Consider the following 24,352-nt stretch of genomic DNA (forward strand, 5'->3'; position numbering starts at 1 on the left):
ACCACAATAGACCAAAGATCCCTGCTTCAGTTGGTGGCTATACAGACAATTCCAAGTGATTAGCAGAACTGTGGGGTTTTTATCTTTCTTTTTAATGCTGTTTTCCTCTGATGATCATTTCATTCTCTGGATTTTGGAAGGATGGCTGCTAAGGGGAAGTACTAGAAAAGGGGCATAGATTAATACCTGTTTTTTTCTGGAAGCTCTGGTCTAATCTCACTCATGAATTGTGAGCTCATCCACCTTACCAGGATGCACACTCATTTCAGTGCTCATTCACACTCATAGTTTGACCATGAACACAGGAAAAAGGCAGATATTAGGCTTTTGGGCATGCCTCATGAAAAAATTGCCTGCTTTTTAAACTTTTGTTTCTGTCTCTTGGTTTTTGTGTTTAGATGCTGAGAAGATGAGAAGATACTATCTTGACTGTTATATTACTGCTACAATTTTGACAGCAATGGGTTTGTTAAACTGACAGAAAATGGTAGGATTGAATAGGCTGCACCCTTTCTTTCCCACCTCTTTGATGTACTTCGATCGTGAGTCAGGTTTTTTTAGCAAAACATCTGTATGACAGCCACAACTACTCTTTTTCATAAGGCTGGATCTTTTGCTCTATTCTTTAAATTAGAGCCATAAACCAACCTATATGCATGCGAAAAGGGATTATCAGATATTGTGGTACAACTCTTCCTCTCTTATAGCAGACAAATACTGTGTCCAGCTTTGGAATCCTCAACAAAAGAAGGACATGGACCTGTTGGAACGGGTCCAGAGGAGGATGACTAAGATGATCGGAGTGCTGGAGCACCTCTCCTATGAAGACTATGAGAGAGTTGGGGTTGTTCAGCTCGGAAAAGAGAAGGCTCCAGGGAGACCTTATAACGGCCTAAAAGGGGCCTACAAGAGAGATGAGGGGGATTCTTTATGAGGGAATGTAGCGATAAGACAAGGGGTAATGGTTTTAAACTGAAAGAGGGTAGATTTAGATTAGATATTGGGAAGAAATCCTTTACTGTGAGGGTGGTGAGACACTGGAACAGGTTGCCCAGGGAAGCTGTGGATGCCCCATCCCTGGAAGTGTTCAAGGCCAGGCTGGATGGGGCTTTGAGCAGCCTGGTCTAGGGGGAGGTGTCCCTGCCCATGGTAGGGTGATTGGAACAAGATGACCTTTAAAGTCCCTTCCAACCTAAACCATTCTATGACAAATCAGTTGTCATGCTGTAGCAATATGATCTGTGAATCAAAAATATTGGTATTCTGTTGAGTCAATAAAACTCTTTAGAGAAAAATAAAATCAGCATCAACACATAAACTACGTCCAAAAATCGTCTCAAAGTTCTGCTTTTCTGTCTCTGGCAAATAAATCCAATAAATGAGAAGGATGGGGACACTTCTGTATTATTAAATGGCTGCCTGCTGAGGTGCACAGGGCTATGTAAACCAAACAGTTTTCCACCTCAGTGTACACTATGTTTGTTCTTCACAATGACATTGAATCTATTCTTCTTTGACTGTGTTGTTAGGCAACGTATATAGCTTTCAAATATATAGGAAAGCTAGCTAGGCTTTGACAAACTTGGCCTCCTAGAAGTGCACAGCAAAAGATTTTTTTATGAAGCCAGGATTTCAGCCGGGCACCTAGAACACAAACTGTGAGAAACCTTTTTCTCATGTTTTAGTTGTTGTATTGGACCTCTTTCTGCTGTAATTTTCTTCTAAAGAAGACTTATAACCTCCTAAATATTTCCTGTCAGGTGTTGGCTAGGTGAAATGCATCCTAGGGAATTGCAGCTGGAGGAATCACAATATCCCACATACAGAGCAGTCCAAATTTCTGCCAAGCTCTTCACCGTGTCTTTAACTCAAACCACTTGCACTCTTTGTGACTGATGCTTGAAGCAAAAGGCAGACCTAACCCAGGAAAGCCTTCTGCATCATGGCTCTGTCTTCTTTCAAACAAAAACTTAAGTCAAATTGAACAGCCTGCCCTGGGAGCTCCACACGAACCTAACGCAGTCAGCCTTTGCATGAGATGATAATTGCTGTTCCTCCCTGTTTTCCCGGTGTGGTTGGTGTTTGTGCCTTGGTTGCCGTGGGTCACTTAGTTTAGACTATCTAAGGAACCTGTCAACATGCACCCAAGCAATTACATTGATTTTGGGGGGAGTATGAAAGTAAACTAACCTGAAAAAAACTTACTCTTTGGTGAAAAAATCTTTGCCAACTTTAACAGGATAAATTCCGACAGCATGTAATGTTTTATTGGACTGTAGTGAAATACTTTGGAGAAAGATTTCCAGTTCATAAAACACTTCCAAAACGTCAGTTGTCCTTAGGCTTTGCGAGACGTTATTGTTTTTCTGTTTACAAACCAAGCTCCAATTGTTCTGCAGATTACTTGCACCACGAACAAGAAGATAAAGTTTGTACTGAAGAGCTGAACCTTGTGGGAAGTACAGAAGATTTCTGAAAATGACTCAGACCAACATTTCTAAAACTATGACTTCCACTGAAGGAGGACTGTGTACTTCCTCTAAAAGAAGAAGTCAGCAAACTCTTACAATAAAAGTAACGCTCAGTTTCCAGTTCAGATTTTTTTTTCCTGCTGTGACCTTTGCCAGATCTTAAATTGTAAGTAGAGGAGTAGAAAGTATTTTCTAATTAATCTGAATTGAACATGTTCATCACGCTCTGTAAATCATAACACAGTTCTGCCCTTCTCTATCCATTTTCATTGGTGCTCTGGTTATGTGGGTATGACTGAGAGTTGCTGGTCTGACCTGGAAGTGACTTGGCAAAATGCCACCAGCTCGTCACTCCAGGTCTGATTTACAGACCAGCTGAAGGGCACAAGCTTTGCTGAAATACACAGTCTGTAGATGAAACCAAAGTTAGGCAAATAAGGTCTCTTCATGAAAGAAAGCCTATTTTCTCTGTTGCTGAAGGTAGAAGCTGAACTGCCCAGGTGTGGAGATAAATCAGAACTGAGTACAGAGATGAGACTTCATACTGCCTGGTGGAATTTAGGTATCTTCCTAAAATACCAGGCTTTTGGTTGATTCTGCTGAAGAAATGGAAGTCAGGCCCATTACTGGGGCAATGCATGGCCAAGGCCAGGGTTCAGATTTGAGATCTGTGTTCTTTGATATTTGAAAACTAAGGTGGCAATAACAAAACCATCCAACTGTGTAAAAATGAGGAGCTTGAGGATGTTCTGAAGCCCAAGTGAAAACAAATGGAAAACAACGTTTGGAGACGGGAGCTGTTCTCTGTCCGTGGCTCGCTTGGGTCCCTGTATTTCCAGACTTCTTCCAGTCCACAGGACAGACCTAATATGATTAGACCAGAGCATCCCCTACTTCAGAAAACATGCTTACTGCAAGACACTTTTTTGCAGTTGGGATTTTTTTTATGTTGTAGTTTTGAGACTGCCTTGGAATATTTCATATAACATCCACCACTTTGCAGATTTGTGTATTGTACTGTAATTACTTAAATAGGGGATTTTGTATGCTACAGCCAGTGATTCATGAACTGCGGGGTATCTGCAAAAACAGACTTTCATTGGGATTATGGGATGTAAAATGCCTGAAGGTTTTTGCCTTTGATAGCAGACCTGCCATTGCATCCACACAGGGTTTGTCTAATAAATTGTATTAGTGCTTTCCAGCATCCTGATAACTTCCCTCCCCCTACTCCTTGCTATTCTGAAGTGTTTTGAAAGAAAACTGGTTTTCTGTGAATTATTGCTGTGGCAATCATTAAAGCTTATGTTCAGCATGCTTGTTGTTGACCGTGCAGTATAACAGAGAAAAAAGTTGAAAAGGTTCTTCAGGAAGGACGTAATATCGTGATATTTGCAATTACATGATTTATAACTAAAAATAAGGGAGTTGTGGAGGGTGTGGGGAAAAGACCACAGCTGGATGTTCTCGGTGTCTTCAAGGGGATGTAGTCAGTTTTCTTCCATCGGTTTAGGGTTATGTAGCTAAATCCCGTACCTGCTTTTGGAAATAGTCTCAGCCACTGAAGAAAATTGAGCCACTGTTTGATTTAAGGCATTGTCTAACTTGGCTTGTCAAACGATTTCAAGCCCACGAGAAGGAGGAGGACAATCTGATGGCAGCATGTTCATGCCTGTGTATCCAGCCAAGGTGTTGCACTACGCATCCTTGCAGACACAGGTAAGTCTAAAACTTTTTCCTTCTGTGAGATCCAGCAGGAATTGCACAAGAGGAATCATAAATATATGATAGTGGCTTGCTGCCTGATAAAAAAGCTTAATTCATCCAGGGAATAGCAGGTTTCTGGTTTCTGGAAATTTCCTTGCTGACTTTTCTGTCAGACCATTTCTAAATGTCTGCAGGTTTTGTGCCGTAAAGACACCAACATAGTTGTTCTGTAGTTGCTTGTGAGTTTTAATTATAGCAGGCTATTTCGGACAGGCTGATGCTTGTTTTTATGTTGGGATCCACATGGCTGCATTTTCTTTCCAGGGGTTGGGAAAGAACATTTTCGTACTCGTATTTCCCTCAGATCTAGAGCTGTGCAGATAAAAAGCAAAACCAAAATACCTTACTCCTACTAACTCCCTTCCTTCTGAAGTCATCACAGCTCAGGTAAGGAAGCTCAGTAGAGAGCAAGTGCGAGTCGGGGTAAGTAAAATTACAGTGCCCGTGAGATTCTTCGCTGACTTTTATTCCCATGCATAAGGGTCATGTCAGCCATCAGCAGCAAGAAAATCCAAGGCCTCCCAATCTCCACCCTCATTCACTTTTGGCCGTGCCTGTTTCAAGCTGCCTAGAGTGCAGCACGTTGCTTGCTATTTTAAAAGCTCACTAAAAATATGAGGGCAGCAAGCAGTGTATAGCTGTGTATATACTGTGTGTATCCGCACAGAGCTGTATGTTTTTGGCTGAAACCTTCTCTTCAGCAGAGGTTCTTTGGGGTTAAGCGCTTTGTAAAGCTTTGGGTTTGTTTTTAAAGCCCTGTGTACTTCCACTCTTGCCATTCGCAGCTCTGTTTTACAGTACTTGGCCGTGCAAAGCGATGCTCCCAAACAGGGCATCGGAGCAGACTCAGCCCAGCAAAGCTGCAGGTAGAGCAGAACTCGCTGTCACTGTTTTCCATATGTTCCTCCCTATGGGGGCCTGACTGCACCTCGACCTGAGGAGGAAGCAGAATGGAAAGTTAGTGGAGAAGCGAGTCCTGCCCCCAGGTATATGAAGCAGCCAAACTCTTTTGTTCTCATTCCCTCTGGTTTTAGCATGTTTCTGTCCTGGGGGGCGGGGTGTGTGTGTGTGTGTGTGTGTGTGTGTACTAGAGGCAAGCACGCTCAGCCCTCGCTCTGCCTAAATCCACAAAAATATCTCCTAGTGCTCAGCCTTAATTTGGAGTCCTTCAAAAGAACCTTCCCCTATTTACTCGTCGTCTTTCTTTTTTTTTTCTTTTTGTTTTAAGTTAGTTCACATTGATTAATCATTTTAGAAATGTTTAGGGCTGGGATTGTGAAACCTTTGCTGGCAAGAATTTTTCCCCTGGAGTCAAGGAGACTACTCATTAGCATGACTACTTGCCAGCGTGAGGGAGGGATTCACAATCTGGACGTTTGTAGTTTTAAAAATATGTCTCTATTTAGCCGATTTGAGCAGCTGAACAGGGCTGGTTATGGAAATCAGACTAACAGGCTGTCACACTCGAGTGTTTTACTTCAGAATGCATCTCTGGTGAAATAATACGTTTTTACGTAACACACGCATTTAAACAGTATTTCGGCTGTCCGATTGGTGTCTTCAGTCTTACTTACAAGCATTGTGGGATACCCTTTCAGCATAAACCAAACCAAACCCTTTGTTTTCAAATCCCCTCTTAGCTTACACACAGTGTAAAAATGGATGTGGGTCAGCATTGACAGGAAAGCCATTATGGGCCAATTACGCAGACCTCTCAGACGGGGCTAGTGCTTGCAGGAGACCTGGGTTTGAGCCCCCTGGGCGGAGGGGGTAAAGGCGAGGGGCTGGGTAAGGCCGTGTCCGCAGGACGTGAAGGTGGCACGGCTGCGCCTCTTGCTCCTGCGTGCAAGAAACAAAACTCCAAGGAAAGAAGTCTGGCGCCCCGACAGAAAACCCTGTGTTTTATATTACACCGGTTCCCTACAGTGAGTCAGTCACACCCCCCCATCCCCGCTTTTTTTTTTTGCCCTTTTTTTTTTTTTTTTTTTTTTTTTTTTCCTGAGGACAAGTGAAACAGTTCTGCCTCTGCTCTGCATGCCTCACAGCAGCAGCGACCTTCAGGCTTGCCACTTAAAACCGGGGTGGGATCATCCCAATGAAAATTCAAAACAACCGCTATCTTCCTCTTGCCACCCACACCCCCCGCCCCCGCCGCCACGCTCCTCCACCCGGCTCCGCTGGGTTTACGCCGCCCAGCGCCGGTGCTGGGCTGCCGGAGCGCGGGACTTCCCTCTTCTGTCCGTCTGCATCTCCCTCCACCTTGCACAAAGCTGACAGGGGGCTTTTTCACCTCCTCACTTTCCTTTTTTCCTCTTTGATTAACTTTGGACCAGATGGCCAGTCCCCAATCTCTCAGCATGCGTTTGACTGACAGGAGCCTTTGATAAACCTCATAAGAATGAAGTCATCTTCAGGTCACCTCCTCTGCCCGGCCTTTAGCATCCTGCACATACCACCATTATCTGCTGAATAGGAGACAAAGGAAATTAGCTCCAATTCCCTATCATCCCCATTATTTCCACACTGATTTAAACAATGAGGCAATGAGATGCCCTTCACTTTCCTTCGAAAGGTACAAATGTCAGCTGTTAAGAAATGCAAACAAGAGGGTTCCCATGTTAATGGATGGGCTTCTTTGTAAAGCCATGAAGTGCTAAAGTGGATTTATTCACCGCCTGCCTGGAAAATGCTTAACACACGTCTAAACAAATTCTTTAACCGCTTTTATTTTATACACAGTGCAGAGTGCTTGAGAAGCCTCATTGTTTTGGTCTGGATATATGTAATGAGGTGATATACCGCTCGGTTGTTTTTTTCCATATGCACTTATCGGAGCTTCATTTGAGACACTCCCGAACTGAAATCGTGGAATCCAAATTCCTTGCTATACAAAAAGGTTTAGCTGTGTATGGATCCAAGTACTGAGATGTAGGAAACCACCTCCAATTTCAAGTGAGGAAAGAAATTTGGATACTGTGGACAGAGGACACAAGAGCATGAATCGGAACAGAATCTCTCCAGAGATTTGTAAGTAGTTACCTCACATCCACTTGGCTATTAACCTTTTATCTGAGAAGAGAAATAACAATACACCATAAAAATTGTTGCCCCAGGGGTATTGTAAGACAGGCATGCTAGAAAATATCTCTAAAAATATTTATTTTTATGAAATTTCTTTTCTGAGATTGTGGTCTTCCACTCGAGTTGACTTGACTGGCAGTTAATTCTGGTTTTTTGGCAATTGAAAGTATCTGAATGTTTGGGCACTTGCATGAAACCATTCTCCAGATCACTGGCACACCCACATACATTGCAGGAGATTAAAACAGCAATGATCTCCACATTAACTCCTGGAAAAACTGGTCCATAAACTGCTTTACATGAAAATATAACTTTGCTTTTCTTCTTTGCTTACTAGTCTCTCCCTATTAAAGCAGGATCTTGCCTCCAAAACAGGACTCACTACGGAGTCATCTCCTGATGTACAGTTGAAAAGCACTGCACAAGAAAGTATCTATTTATTCCACTGAGCAAGGATCATGCTGAAAGCTAGAAACTGTGAGCTGTGTTCCCGTTGCCTGCTATGAAACATGGGAGCAATGACAGCATGTCAGGTCAAGAGACTGGTGAGCAATTCTGACCACCTGTTATGCCAAGTGGCCAGACCTTGGCTTCCTGTGCAGTCAGTGGGGGCAAAAAAAGTCATCTTGGTGCCCAAGTGAGGCATGTGGAGAAGTTCAAGTCCTGCCTACTTGATGCGTTGTGGCTGCTGCTCACAAAAGGTAGGAGTCTGAATCACTCCTTGCTTATTGACCTGAGATGCCATTGTAGCGGGGGTTTCTAAGTTAGGCTCTTACGCTGGGCAGCCTCAACATGGCACTGTAAGTGATGGTCTGTGAAGGTCTTTCTGTTGTTTTAGAGTCAGTCCTAGGTAGCATTTGCCACATGCCTTTAGCCACTGATAAAGGCTGATCATTTTCTTTACAGTGCTATCACAGGTACCTGTACTTCACCAGTGGCAGAGAGAATTCTGATGGTGACCTAGGCTGATTTATGCTTCTGGGCACACCTGCCTGGCCTCCACCATGAAATCTGTGTCTAGAGAGTGGTGGCAGAACTGGAGTGTAAGAGGACATCTAGGTTTTAAACAAAGACCCTCTCTACAGAATTCCAACATCCTCTTGCTCTGCTGGAGGAGGACATTAATATGGAAGTCATGTAGCACCTTTCTTTTTTTGCTTTGGGAGAGTCTTTTTTATGGCTTCCCTTACTAGTATAAGAAGATCCATATTGTGGCACTGCAGTAAAGGATTCCCATTCAAAGCTGGGCGTATCAACTCAACAGAAGTCCACTAGTTGAGAGAGGACTTGAGAAAAGTAAGTTAAGCCTAATTAATGAAAGTATTCATTCTTCAACCATTCCTGCAGAAATCAGAAGTGTTTTGCTTCTTTTGTCTTTCCAGCTGAAAAGCTTCCAGTGTGGCCTGCATCATTAAAGGACTCCAGCTATTTTGTAATTATACATTGTTCCTCTTTCCTCTATATTCCATCTTATAGTGGTGAATCTTAAATAACCACAATTTTGTTGGTGCTGACAATAAAAGGATGGTCTTCTGACAGCTCTGGTCATGTTACTTATTGAAGTATTTGACTAGCTATCACGCAAGACCAGATGCTTGCTTCCATTTATCAAATTTCCCCTTTTCCATGCTGGCGTTTCTATCTTGATAATGACTGACTTTGTCACCAAGCTGCCTTTTTTCTCACCCCTTGTCATCCAGCCACTCAACCGACTGAAGACGGGCCCTAGGCTTAGCTAGTTAGAACATGGCCTGGTCTTGGGATTTACAGGAACAGATGGCTTCTGCCCCTGTGATCAGCAGCCTTGGTAGTATTTTTAAGATATCTGAAGGCACCTTTGCACTGGGAAGCTCAACACATTTCCATGCATCCTGCTGCATGCTTTCTGATCGAAATCAGGAGGAGAATTGAGCTTCTGGCAGCGGTTATGAGTTTGGCATCCACAAAACTTCTTTCCTAGACCCTGCTGTGTCAGGGTGCAGATCAAGGTGCAAAAACATTCCTCTGAAGAGCTTATTTTCCACAGATAGGGAAGACTGAGTTGTATGGAGCTAAACTGTGTCAGGGATCGAAAGTTGTCTGCAGTACAAAGTATTGTTTTTAAGCACAATTCTCTCCCACAATTTGTTTTTCCCATACAGCCCGTCACTACTTGAGGTGTTTGGCTGTCCATCTCTGCAGATAAATGTACACACCAAAAAGATGGACAGATATACTGGCACCAACACAGTTTGACTTCGGTCACTTTACAGTAGATACTCAAGTCAGTCTGAAGAAGCAAGAACATGGCAAAAACTCTAATCTTAAGGTTTTGGGTTGTTGGGGTTTTTTTGTTTTGTTTTTTTTAAGCAGAAGTATCATCCATCTGCAATTCAAAGCGAGAGGTTGAGGGTGGGGAGCTTATGCTTCCCATTTTGCTTTTAAGAAGGTCACAGTGAAAGCTTGTGATTGAATATTTTGCATGGAACTGCCTATGACAAAGACAAAGACGAAGGGTTTGTCAGAGTACTATGAAAAGAGAGTCAGAGAAAGAGAGAGAAAGATCAGTGTTAGATTTTTAAGGTATATTTGAAAGAATGAAATAAAAAAAAATGCTTTCAAATCCTCAGGGACTTTCCAATTTATCAAGAAAGACACATTCTTCCTAATGAAAGGTTACTGACCTTCATGAATGTGACAGTTCAATTACAGCCCATTCATATGCAGAGCAGCCGTTGATAAAGGATTTAGTAAATGTGACTAGCATAGCAAAAAAAAAAAGGGGGGGGAAATGTCTAGAAAATTATTTTTTATTGAGGAGCAAGAAATATAAATAAGATTCAGTCAGGTAGTAGAACCTTTTCTTCTCTGGCCCAGCAACCCATTAGATTTGCTTCAGTGAATACATTGACTTTTCCCTCTTTTTTTTTTACTAATATTTCTGTCTTTTTAATCCTCTGAACTACTAAACCTAACAAATCATAAAGCCCTTGGGGTGCTGAGATGCAGGGTTTCAAACATTTTTTCCCTCTGACTGGCAGAGAAAGCTGGAATGTGTCCTAATGTTATTTTAAGTGCTTGCCTAGTATTTAAACTCTTAAATGGATGGAAAGTTAAAGCAGCAGCAAATGCACATGCACACACATGTAGCCCCCCCCCTTCCTTTTCCTTCCACCTTCTCCTCCCCCCCCCTTCCCCCCACACACTGAGCTTGGCCTCTCCAAGGCTGTTAATAGCCAAAGCAGATATTGGCTAGACTCTCTGGAGCCAGCCTTCAGCCAATGGAGGGTGACACCTGTGAGCTGATGTTTGTTGAACTCCTCCAGGTGTAGGAAAGATGCTTAAATTGACATAAGGCAGGAGCTGTAAAAACAGGCAAGTATGTCACTCATACATACAGCTCCCTGGAAGATCCCAAGGCCAAGTCGTTGTGAAACAACTAGAAAGAAAGAAAGAAGTTTCACTTGCTTTGAAATAATTCCAGATTATCTGTTTATCTATCCATATGCGCACACACACTCACGGATCTAGGCCTACGCGCTCTGTGCGCACGTGAAGTATGCATAGAAAATAACATGACGCGTATGTCCCTACATACACACGTACAAACTTACCTTGTATTTTAAGGTGATAGCAGGCTGAGCAGTTGTGGAGTTAGATGAGGACAATCCTTTGCTTAGTGTAAGCTCTCACAGGTGGTCCCAGATGGAGCAGCTGTGGTGGAAGTTTAGTGCTCACCTATATGTATGTTAAGTCATGATTATATGGAAGGCATTGTCTTCCACAGAGCAGCAGATTCTTGACTTTAAGCAAGTGCTCAAATCCAAGTGCAATTAGATGGGTGTGAAGAAGTGCTAAAACTGTCTGCAGAAGTCAGAGCCAGAAGACATTTCCTTGACCTCCACTCAGTATCTGTGAAATGGCATGCATGTTTCTGAGAAATGAGAAGCTCGGTTAATTGGCACTACCTCCGCTCAGATACGGGGCTGAAGTGTTCCACAGTGTTCACACTAGGAAGAACTGCAGGGACTGGGACTGTGAGATCTCTGTTCTTCCTAGTGGAACGATCGCGGGGAGAAGAGGCCAGTGCAGAATATTTTCTACTTCTGTTACGGCCGATTACGGTTTCTGGGAAACCAAAACCACACTCAGTACCTCAAGCTGCTGCACTAGATGTCTGTCTTCCCTGTCTAGTTACCTTCTCTGAGTAAATTTCAAGACCTAGGGGACATTTGGAACACCTTGCTTACTGGCTGCTGAAATTTGTATAGGTTCTCAGGAAAGTCCTGAGGGGCCTGTTCTCGAGGTCATGAGGTTTTTCATCAGTACTCCCCCATTGGTACTGACTGCTTTGCAGACTCTCAGCCTCTGTTGGTTCATTCGGGTTTAGGTGATCATTGTAGAGGAAAGAACACTTCCTTGCCCTTAGACTAATTTTAGATCAAGGGCTGGCATGGAATTGGCTTTGGCAGCATTGAGTGATAATGTCTCATAGCGATGTATACAAATGAAGTAATCAACCTGTCTTTATTGGTTCTGTCGGATGACAGGTATTGAATTATGGAAATCATGGTAGAAATTACTGGGAGCCCTTTGGAATGGTCACATTCTCGCTTCTCTCAAGCAAAAGTTCATCTGATCAAAGGGCTTTTTAAGGTAGAATGCTTTGTTCTTCCTTTTGTTCAGCACGTACCTGAGACTTTCAGGAGGGTGCCAGGAGGCCCCAAGAGAAATGAATCTGATATATTCCCACAAGATCTGTTTTGAGGAAATCTGTTGATGCAGTGTAGCAAGAAACCCAGTGTCTGTTTGGGACACCCTGAAATTTTTTATATGCTTCTTGCTTTTCCTGGTAATATGCTGCCCAGACTGCCTAGAAGCTCTGGGCAGGCTCTAACAAACAGATGACCATCTCCCCTGTCATAGCTTTTAGCTGTCTTATACCGTGACTAGATTAGATTCAAGGTCCTTTGAGCACTGGAGAGGAGCTTTCTAGTAGTATGGTCACAACTTGCTTTTAATGTTGAAAAGACAAACAAGATAAAGGGATTGAAAATGTTGACATTTTTAAGTCCAGAAAACCTCTTTGGAGTCTGTCTGTGCAGTTAGATTGATTGTAGGTAGGGTCCCAATCCAGCATTATTTTATCTGAACTGAGGACCGAATCAATTATAGTTAAAATGTAGAACGTACAAGAACCAATCCAAGTACATTCTATAAAATTCCCGATGTCATTCTTCAAATATTTTTTCTGCAAGCTGCTGTAGTCTATTTGGGCTATGATATGATATAAAGGGTTTACTGGAATTCATCTGGGATAACACTTCAGCAATGTTTTGTCTTTGCCTCTTGTAAATAACGCATGCCATCTAAGCTTTTTTTTTTTTTCCCCTTCTAAGATCCACAAAACAAGACTATAAAACATTTGGCACAGAAAATCTTTACTGTCTTTTGAAATTCGGCTTACTTTTCACTACTAGTAAAATGTATTTAATTTACTTCCAATGGCCAGTGGACAATTTGACCAACTCTAATTTTTAGATAGCTTCGTTTTTATGACAGATTTTAATATTCAAATTCAATCAAAAGCCATCTTTACTGAATGCAGAATAATAAGAATAATTATCGGTACGAGCCTCATGAGAACATTTCTGATCACACTTGCTTCGGTTAAAAATACAGGCTTTGTTTTCTGCTTGCATTCAATTGGCAGGGTTCCTTTAAAGTTTGGTCTTGGCCCTGAGACTTGAGAGTGCAGTCAGGCATGTGGCTGAGAGCAGTCCTAATAGGCAGGCTGTGTAACCCCACCAGCGAAAGCTCACGGGCTACGAGGGGGCTGTTCACCAGGGGGAAAAACACAGTCCACTGCTGCTCAAGCTAGCATGAACTTTACATACTGCATGCCTTGCTGACTGATTAAAAATGTAGTCATCCTTAAAGGCAAATCACCTAAGGATTTAGAATAAGTCACAAATACAAAGATGGTTTTATGTAGTGTGCTTTTACGTAACAGGCTCTTTCAAGATGAGGACTTTGTTTGCAGTCAGTGCAAGCTGGTCGGTGACTCCTGTTAGCTTGCTGGTTGAGGCAGGTTCTCCTGAATCAGTTCACGTGGAAACCAAACTGCACCTGAGCAAACATTGGAAGGTGGGGAAGGAATTGCTTTCAGTCCGCAGCCACAAAAGTTAGAGTGACTTATGCGTGTTCCAGTAGGGAAAACTTTCTCTCGTTGTTTGATAAGATATGGCAGGACTTCATTTTAGTGGGGCTAGAAAATATGAATTATCATATGGCCGTCCCCCTTCTAGCTGGATTTAGAGGTGTATCTGGAGGAAAAATATTAATTGGACTCTGTCTCTCAGTTGCTCTGATGCCCTGAGTCAACTGGTATGAGATAGCATACAGGAAAGCATTTGCTTACGTACTCTGTACATACCAAAAAGAGTAAGCAAAGAGATGTACATGACAGTCCACGTGCTTCTTATGGTAGGCTTAATGGTTTGCAGCCCCAGTTTCAGCTCAGCCTGGAGAGCATCAGGAAGAGAACAGGTCAGTGTGTAACAGCACATTGTGGCCAGCCCAGCCAAATGGCCTCTGAAAGAGTACTCATCCCATTGATAGTTGTTCACTGGCTCAAACTGTTCCCAGATTTCCTTGTGCAAAGTAAGGAAAAAAAAAATGTTCATTTTCCAAGCAGATGTGATGCACTACCAGTGTGTGCTAGCAGTCCTCTTTTCGCTTAGGCAGAAGATTTCAATATGGGCATAAATTCTTTCAGGTGCTGCTAATTAAAACTATGGAGAAGACAATAAAGGCACAGCAAGTTGTCATCTGTCTGGCCTAGCATACTCTCTACATGTTAGGGTAGGGACCACTCTGTCTAGTGTCTCACAACGTTTTGATAGTAAGAACTGGATCCAGACAGGCAATGTTGGCTCATATCCAGAAAACGTTACAACTGTATGTGTATATGTCAAACCTGAAGTATTTAAACAGACCCCAACTCTGGCGTATCAAAGTGTCTAGAAAACATGTTTCTTCAAAAGAGCCTTTTCTACTTTGAAAGAAGCAAGAAAAATAGTAACAGGCAAGATATATTACAAAATCTGGGCCTCAGTCCAGGAAAAGCACAAGTTTCCAAGATCCTCACATTTTTACATTATGGCCTATATTGAGGTCAAACCTTTTTAAGGTGCAGATTTTTCTTCTGGGTACTTGAAGAGGAAACAATGTGGGTTCGTTTCCGTTTTGTTTCTTATGGTGCGTAAAGGAATCCTGTGATATTTGTTTTTTAAAAGGTTGCGGCTTCTTTTTTATTGCTAGGTTCTATTCTTGTCTTGTCTTCTGTTTTGCAGTGAGTCTTGCTGGAGCTCTCAGGGCTGAGGATTGTGGATCCATCCTTGAAGAGGAAGGATACTGAAACTTTAACAGACTTTCTCCAACATGCTTTTTAGCAATCAGAGAAAGCCTATGAAAGCTTGAAACTTCTGAGTCTTTGTTCATTTAAAACAGGTTTTGCTTTCATTGTATCTCATAACCCTACCAGTTTTCTAGACCTCCAGAGTCTCACCATAGCAATGAGATAAATAAAGCATGAATTGCTATTGTCTGAAAAGAAGGCACTGGGAAAAATATCTCAAAAATAATATTGATAAAGGAAGAAAAGCTGAAAAAATATCCTATCCTTTCGTATATGATAGGGATGGCCCTTAAAGATTTTCGAAGGGTAAAGAAAAGTTCCATCAGTGGGTTCAGCAGTTCATCTCTTCTGATCACAGCAAGGGAGGGTGTAGCCCGGGGATCACCCTGCTCCAAGTACTATCCCCTTAGAGAGCAAACTGGCATCAGCACAGGTTGGTATCCAAGGCTGCTTTCCGGTCCCTCTCTTGGGTTACCTTGAGGGCAGCGCTGGGGTGACTCCAGATCAGGACTCCATTCAGCCTGCCAGGGCAGTTGTTCCTGCTCTACTGGTTTGTACCACGTAAGAGTTATAGCAGGTATATTATATATTACTGTCTGCCCTTGCTCTTGCTGTGTAGACACCGATGAAAATCCTTTCCACTCATCCCCCTGCCTGTCACAGTTAAACCTATGCACCCATTCTTCGTAACTCTGCGTGTGGATACATGCAAATGTCTTTACTAAGATGCCTTGTTTGGGTTTATCTTACTTTCTATTTGCCTTTGAATGTAAAGGAGCCCAAGGGATTTCATCCTGGGGCACGTACTGACCACTCAGTGGTGCTATCGAGAAAAGAGAGATATAATGGGGACGTATCTCTTTCTGGCCAGTCAGCTATGAAGTATAACACTGATGCTACGTTCATGTTTTTCGTGAATCGCTGACAAAGTCAGTATCAGTCTTATGAAAGAAGGTAAGAGTTTCAAGTGGCTGCTCTATTATACGTTAGTAATGTGTATGTCCATTGCACAGGCTTCATCTGCGCACACATAATGTTTGAACATTTGCATGTATTGACAGTCTGACAGATGGAGAACACATTAGACCTACCATGTATGTGCTGTGCAGATGCCCGTATATCCACCCTGAGCTCATCCAACCTGCTGTCTATGCGGGTTGGCCATTGGGTGGGTTGGCCTGACTTGGCGTGGGAAGTGCTGAGCTGTGCTCCTTGGTGTGTTCAGCGTAGCTGGACATCTGCAGCCTAGTGAGAAGCGTGTTACTTGCTTGGACCCATCTGTGGGGCAGCCAGCAAGCCTAGGCAAATGTCCCAATGCTTCTTTTCAGTCAGATTTCTGGACAGATAAAAGAGGATTTGTCTGGTGAAACTGGCCCCTAGAGTAGCCTTAGTAATCTGTCACTTCTTGGTCTCCTGTCTGCCAGTTTAATTCACTATTTAGGGAGTCTTCTGTACGGTTCTGGAGTGCCAGAGAAGTGGTCTGCCTTAGCTCCATGCATCTCCTCTCCTGCAAGGAAGGCCAACAGTAGGGGCAAAGCTAATAGAAAATGGGTTGTCTCATAATCCCTTGACTGGAGTAGCCCTGCAACCTTGCTAGAGACACCATAATTTATAGTGAGATCTGAGGTGGTGCAGAAGAGTCAGTCCTTAGGTTTCAGTCCTGGGCACTTTCCAGGGTGAACGGTGCATTTCCACAGAGATGTCGTCATTTCCATGTTGTTTTCTGGCCTGTTCTTGAATTAAGTGGAAGCCACTAATCTCAGTGTCTCATACTGAGAAACCTGGGAAGTCCATGCCTTCTGCTTCTGCCTCATGTAAAAATTCTTCATATACAATGAAAGATAAGGGCTTTATTTTTTTCTGCTAGAGAATGTGTGGGTAGGAAAACATCCAATCTGTCAAGCTCTTCATGACTAATAAATATTAACTGCTTCAAGTTTTCTAATTATCTCAATTTTTTGAAATCTGTAGCCAACTACTTAAATATTTAACCATCTGCCAAAAAGCGCTCTTGGAGGTTTACTCTACAACATACAGGCAATGTTGTTGAAAATGGAAACTTTTAATACAGTGTCTAGATGAATATGACATTGATTTTTTTCTTAAGGTGATAAAGATAGTGTGTTAAATTTTGTCAGGGTCTCCACATAATGATACCCCCAGTCTCCTCAAAACATTCCTCCATTTGAACGTGCCTGAAGATCAAATTAGCACAGAAAGGTTGAAAAACTCCCTGTCTTAGGATATTGAACAGTTAGTTAACCCATGTTGAACACAATGGGGCTAGCCACAGGATATGCCCATTGCCTCTTCTATGTGATGCAATAACTAAACACAGTAGGATGCGTGCAGAAGAAGAATAATGATACTCATTTTCAATTCAAGCTTAGCAAAGCAGATGTATACCAGCTGGGCTCCCAACTCATGGTCTTCTCACTTTCACTTTCTTTTGCATTCTTTGCTTCTCTTGATCTGGCAATGTCTGTAAGACTGATGCCTTGGGGGGGAAAAAGGGAGAGAGAGAGAGACTTTGAAATCCCAGGCAGCAAACAGGAACAATCCAGACAGCAGGTGATATTTCAAAGCTTCAGGTCAAGATGAGTCATCAAACCCTGAGGCCTTATATCCCTTTAGATCCTCAGAAGTCTTCTGAATTCCAGAAGCTTACCGACCTCTTTAAAGGTAATAATGAATAATCAATACTGTATTTGATCCTTGCATGAAGGTATTACAACAAATGACACTAGATCTTTTGAATGGAAGAATAACATTTTGATCTTACATTGTAAAATTGTCATGCTCAAGACTACCTCCTGGCTCATATGCTTAATTATGTAATGATATCCAGCTGGACTACAAAGGACTCTTGCAGAAAGCCAGGCTCCTCTGAGAATAAAGTGTCTGATAAGAAATGTTTAGACTCTGAGATCCTCTGACACAAAATGATGTTTCTGAGGAGGATCCTATGTCGTATCATTTTTATGGTGTTCTGTTTAGGACAGAGCAACCAAAACAAGACCCTTCTCAATACAAATGACACTGATTTTTTGGGGAGGCAGAGCAGACTCCAGGTCCAGTTTCACCAATAGATGAAGGAAATGCCATTCAGTGAGATCTTCCAAAAGGCTATAGAAGTGACCTATGTAAGGTCAAAATTACTTCCCTGCTTTACGCTTGTTCCTCCTTTCCAACCAATTACACTGTCCCTCCATTGTTATATTAGAACTGTCTTGTGAGCCACAAAAGGTGAGTGACAGCAGCTTGAGCTGTCCTCTCACTAGTCAGGGAAAGTAAAAATGTCTTTTGGCTATGGACTAAGCTGTGTTGTGTTACAGATGTGTGTGCACACATGGATTTACGAAACTGCATTTGCTATCCAACCAAGGCAAGGAGCCCTGCTGAATTCAGGAAGAAGTCCTGGAGAGGTGACTGCCTCCTTTCAAGATATTGGGGTAGTATTTAATTTCCTTTTTTTTTTTTTTTTTTTTTTGTGAAAGCTCCGAAATGATTTTTTTATAAGTTAGGATCCTGGGATGCCTGCCACATTGGCTAATGTTTCAATCTGAATTACATGTGGGACTTGCATGTCTTTCTTGTCTTCTGGGTTGGGATATGTACATCTTTATTGGTTTATATAACAGTTGTCTCTTGTACATAACGAAGTGCTAAGAGAAACAGTATGTACAGCCTTGAGTCTGGAGCCTGAGACTATATTTCCACTAACAGTGCACTAAGGACATACTACAACACAATGTCTCTACTATTGATCCTGACGTGGACCTCACAGCATCCCTGCCGGTAGCAAAGTCCATTAGTGGAGCTCTGACTCTGGTTGTGTGTTGTATTAATGACTGAAAGCTCTTCAGTCTGTGAAGAGGCAGAGCAGCTTTGCTTCCCGTCATTTTTGGCTGAGAACAAGGACTGAATGATGTTTCACAAGCCACGACTTCACAGGTTCTCCGGACGAAGGGTCTTGCTTTTATTATCTTTAATGTGAATAATGATTCTGTGCTCTGTTTATGAAGTACAGCAATTACTTGCAGGTGATTTTCTTTATTTTCTATTCATTGTGCTTGGCACTGACTAGCTGAAAACAAGAATGTATTGTTATGACTTCTGTAGACATTCCTAAATTCAAATCAACAGAGAAGAGCCTTTTAAGATGATCAGAGACCTACCATTTTCTTAAGCCCTAGGGATGGAAGAGCTGACACCAAATCTGATGGAGTCCTGTTAAATCAGGTTTCAAGCATGCTCTGTTCTCCCAGTCCTACCTTTGCATGAAATTTGCATCCATATTGCTATTAGAAGCAAATATGTATGGAGGGAGGTATTACATGATAAGAAACTATAGTACAGGAACAACTCCTAACGTTGGACCAAAGCTCCTTGGAGTTGGTGGGGATGTGTACAATGACTTCACTGAGTTGCCATTCTGGCACTGTTAGCTTGAGCCTATTTGTCCTTTTCGGCTCCTGTTCAAAGACAAAGGCTCCGTAGCTGTTACAGCTCTTCACTGACAGTGCTGTAATCTAAGCTTTACTTTAGCCTTGCTCTTCTCAGTCACTTGATTCCAAAGTTATTCTTTCCCTCTGTACAAACTAGTCAGATCATTTTCTGCGAGTATCCCAGTTCAGTGGGATCTTTCAAAAGGCTATCTTCCTGAAGGACAGGTATGCTAGAAAAAAACATCATAATTATAGAAACAGAATTAAGACCAAAGAAGAAGGAAATGTGAAAGATATCTAACATCCAATCTTCATAATCAAGTGTTAGTTTTCTCCTATTTCTGGATACACTAGTTTTTTCTTTCTTTTCAGTAAATTCTCCTATTCACTGTTGGGCTTTGTGTGTGTTTATATATATATATGTATGACTGTATTTGTGCGTGTGTCTATATATATATATATACGTGTGTGTATGTAGGTATATATAGAGAAAGATGTCACAGTTTGCTTTAAAGTAAATTTATAGTAGTTGTTGAGAGCTGAAGCAATAAAAGGAGGGAAATTAATATATAAAGGAACAGAGTTCTTAATGGTTCTATAAGGCAACAATAGAGGAGCTTGTATTGTCTTTCTATTTCATAGAAAAGTCCATGACTGTGCATCTAATAAACTCGTGAAAGTTGGGACACCAAAGTGGTGGAATGCATTGACAACGAATGCGTCCCTCTTTCAACTGGTGATGGATTTTCTGTAGATGGTATCAGTAGGTGCCACAGAAATGAGATGCAGTGTATTCCTTCCTCGGAAGACAGCTGCGGCTTCTGACTTCTGAGGAATTTTGGACTCTTTTTTGCTTGCTTTGCTAGTGTAGTGATGCTATCAACTTCATGAGAGCTTTTGTTTAGGGTTGTTTTTTTCCCCCCCTCCTCTCCATTTTCCCTCCCCCTCCCCAAGCTCCAGTGTTTCCTTTCATGCTTTGGCTGAATGTAAATGAAATTTTCTGACTGACAAGAGCAACCTATAAATAACCGTAACCAAAGCAAAACTTCATATAAAATGTTAAACAAAAATTCTGCTCTAACCCTAGCTCAGTCACGCCCTCTGGGGTTATCAGGTTAGTAGCAGTGTGCTAGTTTTCCCGCGTGCGGCAACTGCAGTGACAGCAGTCTGGTACAGAAACATTAAATCAGTTGAAATTCTGGTAGCAGCCAAGTTCTGGCGAGGCAGTACTCAGCACACGTTAATTAGCCGTACCTTTTCATGTAGGTTTGCCGAGCTCTGTGTTGGCACAACTGCTGTTGGTTCGCAGATAGTTTTTAAGTCTAGGTTGGGGTATGTACTGGCCTGAGCTACACAGCAGCCACCGCATGACTGCAGTTCGGACATGACTTCAAGTACTGTCAGCAGGCTTGTGCTGAAAGGGCCGTGCTGTTCTCCCATCTCCCAGGGGAGATCAGTGAAAAGGAGGCAAGGTCACAAAGTGGGAGCATCTTGGCCTGTGACCAGGGAGGATGTATACTGCAGTCCTCTTCCAGCAAGCTTGCTCGTAGAGCCTGTTTAAAACCTCTGCAAGTCCAGATTCAAGGACTCAGTTACGATTAAGGCCCTCATCTACTGTCTATTAGAGACTTCCACTGACTAAGTGGCCAGCTGGAAGAGTGAAAAGCCAGAGTCTGCAAGCAAATAGTACTTTCCCATGGATGATAGCTTTGATTTCAATATTTACATCCTAAATCACTATTCAATCATTGGAAGGCTCTGACCCAGATGGCTCTACCTGGCTTGAAGGACTCTTTCCCAAGAGATAGTCTTTCCCTTCTCTGTGATTAGCTGTCAAAAAATATATCAGGCTTTTCTTCCATGTTGCCTAGTCATCTCTCTAAAATCCTGTTTGGACTAAAAAAAAATTCGCAAACAGTAGACTGAAGACAAGATTTTCGGTAAACAAACATGCATTTTTTAAGAAAAGGGTTGAAAGAGTTAAAAAAGTAAAACAGAGTCCATTCCAAGCCTTTGCATTTTGAAAACATTGATTAAATTAGTTTTCCACTGTTTTACCAGCACTACTTTCATGCTTCCTTCCCACGCTGTTGTGCAAGTTACTTGCAGAGTACTCACGGATACAAATCTTCACCAAGCCTGACTCCTCGTTTCTCTGACAAATGCTCATGCTGTGAAAGAAGAGGCATTCAGCTGCCCTGGATTGAGCAGGCTGTCAGACATCCCCAGAGAAGTTACCATGAAAAGAAGCTTCTTCAAAACTTTGTTTAAAGTGAGGGCTGTTAATCAAGGCCTTGGTGCTCTCATTAGAGAGGGAAGGAACCATTTAAAGTCAGGAAGCTGCAGTATATGAAAGTCATGAAATTGAAATGAACGCATCTTTTGCCAGCTGGTTTCACACCCCCAGTTGGCAATCCACAAAGGTTTAGAGGGGGAATTAAATCCATTTTTCAGCAGAAACAACTATTTTTGTGATTATCATATAGATTCCATGAGCTACGCTTCGATCCTATCAAGACATGCAAGCAGCTGCATGAGAGGTGGAAAGAGAGAAAACGATTGAAATGAAATCACCACCAACAGCTCCTGCAGGCAGGAAGGCAGCGTTGGATCCCAGCCACAATACTTCTGCAACCTGGTTTGAATGGGCCTGATGGGATGCCATAATGTAACCTACACTGAACAAGGTACGTGGAAAGCTGTCTGACATGGGGCTCTATTTCAAAGGAAAAATACGGATTCTTTCCAGGCTTTAATTGCTTTTATTTTACTTGTTTTGCTCTTGGGGCTAAGATTGCCTTCAATAAAATGAGATTAAAAAAGTAGCATGAAATAACACTCTAAACCAGAGTCGAGTGAGAAGAGCTTGGTGAAGAAAGGTTTTTTTTCTCAGTCTTTAAACCAGCTGAAAGGCCTGAATGAAATGGGTGACTGAAGCGTCACTGTATGGGGTACAGTTCTGTTCTTATTTGTGGTTGTTTTTTTCTTCCAAAAATCACTGTCCGCCTAAGTCCATTGAGTGTTATTAGGGTGGAATTGATTTTGGTCAGGAGCTTGCTGCCTTACTTCGGAACTGATGATTCAGCTCCCACCTTTATCAGCTCTGGGCACAATCGTACCCTCCAAGCCCAAATGCTGCAACTGAGTTTCCAGCTTCGGAGCAAATCTGTTTTGTGTATCAAAGGTCAGGATCAAGTCCTCAGCTGTGAACTGCAGGGGTATAAATACTTTCTGGCAATTGGACTTTTTTGGTCTGGTGTATCTTCTAGCCAACAATTGCGGCGCCTGCTGTTTCTGATAGCAACTTCCCCGTCCCCTTTTGGATTACTGGAAATTCATCCCTATGCAAAGAGCACATGTATCTCTTGAAGTCCCAATTTATGTCCCGCTGCGATTATTTAAGAAGTGCCTGGGAGCCTTGTAGGGACTCAGCCCAGGGATGAACTAAAGATTAGGTTCTATTTACTGCAAAGTACCAGAAAGTGTCGTAGCCAAACATCCCTGGCAGGAAAGCAGAGAACAGCCCACTGTAGCGCCCCAGCTACCTCGACACTGGTGTGACTTGAGTGCTCAGATTGGCTCTGGCTGCACACACAGGTGGAAGGTCAGTATATTTCCCTTAAAACAGAGAAAAAGGAGGCTGGGAAGGAGAGGATTAAATAAGTGACCTTTTTGAGCTCTCTTAAAAACTGCACTAATTGAGACAGCAAAAAGTGAGGAGGACTATACATAAACTCTAGGCATTTGTTTAGCCGTTACTAAGTATTAGGGAGAAAAGTTGCTTTTTTGTCGAGAAGATGGCACGTCAGTTCTTGAAAGCTTACTAGCAAGACTCCCTTGTACCACCCCATTCCTCAAAAGATCCCACCTGTGAATATTTGTTCTGTTGCGAAATAGAGATAAAAATAGGCAGGTCATGGTTTTAGAGACTGGGTTTAGAGACTTTTTTTTTTTAACTTTGTCTGGAAGACTCCGCTAATTTCTCCAGCAAAAGTGAAGAGAAATATCCACAGTCTCTTGTTGTTGGTTCGCCAGTTATTGAATACGATACAAAAACTGCAGATCAGTAGTACACAACCTTTTCAGAACCCATGTGTCATTCTGACAACTTTCCAGGACCAAGGGGGGCAGACTTGATCTGCATACATATTAACATAAATTTACATAGGAATTGAATCAGAGATGAATGCGCGCAGTTGTTATTATTGTGTATTTACAATAAACTTCACTGTAAGTGTTGACAGCACTTCACAAAACAGAGAGGAAGACAAAACATTCTTTGAGAGTCAAAGAGTAAATGAAGCACCATTTTCCTGAAAATGGTTCCTCACGTCTTCCCAAAAATTTGATATGGCCACAGGCGTAGAGGAGTGCAGCTTTGAGGCTGTCAGATGGCTACTGCATTTGCATGAATGGCACAATAAATCTGATCTTCCACAGAGAGGAACGTGCCGTGGTCTGTGGTTGGAGGGGCTCTGATTATTCTCAAGGATGGAGATAAGGATTCTGGAATTTCTGCACCCTCCCTCCACCATTGTATCTCAACACCTACTTTTTTACTGATCTACCTGAGTTCCGCCTCTCTGAGATCTGTACAGTAAGAAGAAAAGTTTCACTTCTCTTGTGTTTCTGTCTGCTGGCTGATTAACTGTTTACGCACAGGAGCTGGCGTTGATGAGGCAGAGGTGAGTTCTGAGCCTGTGCTGGAAGAGGGGTTGCAACACTGCTGCAGATTCGAGGGCAAGACAAGGAAAATTTGCTATCCCCTGTTATGGGAAAGTCAGTGGTGCACAGTGGGGTTACAAATACAACTCTTTCATGCTATTTCATTCCAGAAGAAAGGACCCCCTCTGAAAAGACCTTTAAATAGATGCGCTTTTGACGTGGAACAGAAGGAAAAAAATATTCTAAGGCTGATTTTTTTTTTTTTTTTTTTTTCAAAAATTAATCAGCAATGGGCATTGACATTTAATAAAATGGCCTGTAGCATCCCTGGCCATAGAAGATCCTGGGAAAAACTCCAAACTGCCAACACAATTGCTGGATAAGCCAGCCTAAGGGACCCGGAGGGCACTGCCAGAAGAAATATCCCCTTTAAGTTTCAGCCGCGGTGATGCTGTGCATTCATTACCAAAGAGGTGGAAGAACAGCACGATGTGCTCTGAATAAATTGTTCAATATACTTG

The sequence above is a fragment of the Larus michahellis genome, chromosome 2 (genome assembly GCF_964199755.1).
Source record: "Larus michahellis chromosome 2, bLarMic1.1, whole genome shotgun sequence".
In the NCBI taxonomy this organism is placed as follows: domain Eukaryota; kingdom Metazoa; phylum Chordata; class Aves; order Charadriiformes; family Laridae; genus Larus; species Larus michahellis.